Source organism: Arachis ipaensis, chromosome B10 (genome assembly GCF_059453495.1).
Source record: "Arachis ipaensis isolate K30076 ecotype BB chromosome B10, ASM5945349v1, whole genome shotgun sequence".
Taxonomy (NCBI): domain Eukaryota; kingdom Viridiplantae; phylum Streptophyta; class Magnoliopsida; order Fabales; family Fabaceae; genus Arachis; species Arachis ipaensis.
This window is the reverse complement of record NC_142435.1, coordinates 90,601,407-90,604,624: the sequence shown is the minus strand read 5'-3', so window position 1 is coordinate 90,604,624 and position 3,218 is coordinate 90,601,407. Positions and strand designations below refer to the sequence as shown.

At 43.8% G+C, this 3,218-nt stretch overlaps 1 non-coding gene across 1 annotated transcript; it reads left to right on the top strand.

Annotated features, from left to right (window-relative positions):
* Window positions 1–2,843: 2,843 nt before the first annotated feature.
* On the top strand, window positions 2,844–2,951 carry LOC148580829 (small nucleolar RNA R71). Its single transcript, XR_015896784.1, has one exon. It is a non-coding gene; the product is annotated as a small nucleolar RNA R71 (small nucleolar RNA).
* Window positions 2,952–3,218: the final 267 nt, after the last annotated feature.

The following is a 3,218-nucleotide window of genomic DNA, read 5'->3' as shown; positions in this document are numbered from 1 at the left end:
CTTTTGAGTTTGAAAGGGGCCTCGGGGATCACCTTCTTCTTGGTCACAACATCATAGAAGTGGTCTTGATGAGCTTTGGAGATGAATCTTTCCATCTCCCATGACTCGGAGGTGGAAGTTTTTGTCTTCCCTTTCCCTTTTCTAGAGGATTCTCCGGTCTTAGGTGCCATCAATGGTAATGGAAAAACAAAAAGCTTATGCTTTTACCACACCAAACTTAGAATATTGCTCGCCCTCGAGCAAGAAAATAAAGAATTAGATGAAGAAGAAGAAGAAAAGATGGAGAAGAGGGGGGAGGTGTGTTTCGGCCAAGAGGAGAAGAGAGGGTTGTGTTGTGTGAAAATGAGGAAGAATGGAAGGCTTTATATAGGGAAAGGAGGGGGGGTTAAGGTTCGGCCATATGGGTGGGTTTGGGTGGGAAATTGATTTGAATTTTGAAGGTAGGTGGAGTTTATTGGGTAGGTTTATGGGGAAGAGTGGGTGGATGTGAGTGATGAAGGGTTAATAGGGAAGAGAGATGGAGGTGATAGGTGAAGGGTTTTGGGGAAGAGTGTTTATTGGGAATAGAGGATGATTGAGAAGAGAGAAGAGAGTGAGTGGAGGCCCGAGATGATCCTGTGGGGTCTACAGATCCTGAGATGATCCTGTGGGGTCCACAGATCCTGAGATGATTCTGTGGGGTCCACAGATCCTGAGGTGTTCAAGGATTTACAACCTTGCACCAAATTAGGCATGTAAAATGCCCTTGCACACAACTCTAGGCGTTCAGCGCCAGGTTGGTGCCCATTTTGGGCGTTCAATGCCCATTTGTTGCCCATTTCTGGCGTTGAACGCCAGAACCATGCTTGTTCTGGGCGTTCAGCGCCAGCTCCTCTCCAGGGTGCAATTCTGGCGTTCAGCACCCAGATGATGCCCATTTTGGGCGTTCAGCGCCCAGATACTGCCCATTTTGGGCGTTCAGCGCCAGAACCATGCTCTGTTCTGGCGTTGAACGCCAGGCAGGTGCTTCCTCCAGGGTGTGATTTTTCTTCCGCTATTTTTGATTCTGTTTCTAAATTTTTCGTTTATTTTGTGACTCCACATGATCATGAACCTAAGAAAACATGAAAAACAAAAATAAAATTAGATAAATAAACATTGGGTTGCCTCCCAACAAGCACTTCTTTAATGTCAATAGCTTGACAGTGGGCTCTCATGGAGCCTCACAGATGTGAAGAGCTTTGTTGAGACCTCCCAGCACCAAACTTAGAGTTTGGATATGGGGGTTTGACACCAAACTTAGAGTTTGACTGTGGGGGCTTTGGTTGACTCTGCTTTGAGAGAAGCTTTTTCTGCTTCCTCTCCATGGATGCAGAGAGAGATCCTTGAGTTGTAAACACAAGGTTGTCCTTATTTAATTGAAGGATCAATTCTCCTCTGTCCACATCAATCACAGCTCTTGCTATGGCTAGGAAAGGTCTTCCTAGGATGATGGATTCATCCTCTTCCTTTCCAGTATCCAGGACTATGAAATCAGCAGGGATGTAAAGGCCTTCAACCTTTACTAACACGTCCTCTACTTGTCCATAAGCCTGTTTTCTTGAATTGTCTGCCATCTCTAATGAGATTTTAGCAGCTTGCACCCCATAGATTCCCAGTTTCTCTATTACAGAGAGGGGCATGAGGTTTATCCCTGAACCAAGGTCACACAGAGCCTTAAAGATCATGGTGCCTATGGTACAAAGTATTATGAACTTTCCAGGATCCTATTTCTTCTGAGGCAATGTCAGTTGATCCAGATCACTTAGTTCATTGGTGAACAAGGGAGGTTCATCTTCCCAAGTCTCAATACCAAATAATTTGGCATTTAGCTTCATGATTGCACCAAGGAACTTGGCAGCTTGCTCTTCAGTAACATCCTCATTTTCTTCAGAAGAGGAATACTCATCAGAGCTCATGAATGGCATAAGGAGGTTCAATGGAATCTCTATGGTCTCTAGATGAGCCTCAGAGTCCTTTGGTTCCTCAGAGGGAAGCTCCTTATTGATCACTGGACGTCCCAGGAGGTCTTCTTCCTTGGGATTCACGTCCTTCTCCTCTCTTGTGGGTTCGGCCATGGTAATTAATTCAATGGCCTTGCACTCTCCTTTTGGATTCTCTTCTGTATTGCTTGGGAGAGTACTAGGAGGGATTTCAGTGATCCTTTTACTCAGCTGGCCCACTTGTGCTTCCAAATTTCTAATGGAAGACCTTGTTTTATTCATGAAACTCATAGTGGCCTTAGATAGATCAGAGACTAAATTTGCTAAGCTAGATGGATTCTGCTCAGAATTCTCTGTCTGTTGCTGAGTGGATGATGGAAAAGGCTTGCTATTGCTAAACCTGTTTCTTCCACCATTATTAAAGCCTTGTTGAGGCTTTTGATCCTTCCATGAATTTCTCCATGATGGATTGTAGGTGTTTCCATATGGTTCACCCATGTATTTTAACTCTGCTATTGCAGGGTTCTCAGGATCATAAGCTTCTTCCTCAAAAGATGCCTCTTGAGTACTATTGGATGCAGCTTGCATTCCATTCAGACTCTGAGAAATCATATTGACTTGCTGAGTCAATATTTTATTCTGAGCCAATATGGCATTCAGAGTATCAATTTCAAGAACTCCCTTCTTCATAGGCGTTCCATTACTCACAGGATTCCTCTCAGAAGTGTACATAAACTGGTTATTAGCAACCATGTCAATGAGTTCTTGAGCCTCTGCAGGCGTTTTCTTTAGGTGAATGGATCCACCTATAGAAGTATCCAATGACATCTTTGATAGCTCAGATAAACCATCATAGAATATATCCAGGATGGTCCATTCTGAAAGCATGTCAGAAGGACACTTTTTGGTCAGCTGCTTATATCTTTCCCAAGCTTCATAGAGGGATTCACCTTCTTTCTGTCTGAAGGTTTGAACATCAGCTCTAAGCTTGCTCAGCTTTTGAGGAGGAAAGAACTTGGCTAAGAAAGCCGTGACCAGCTTATCCCAAGAGTTCAGGCTGTCTTTGGGTTGGGAGTCCAACCATATTCTAGCTCTGTCTCTTACAACAAAAGGGAAAAGCATGAGCCTGTAGACTTCAGGATCTACTCCATTAGTCTTAACAGTATCACAGATCTGCAAGAATTCAGTTAAGAACTGAAAAGGATCTTCAGATGGAAGTCCATGAAACTTGCAGTTCTGCTGCATCAGAAAAACTAG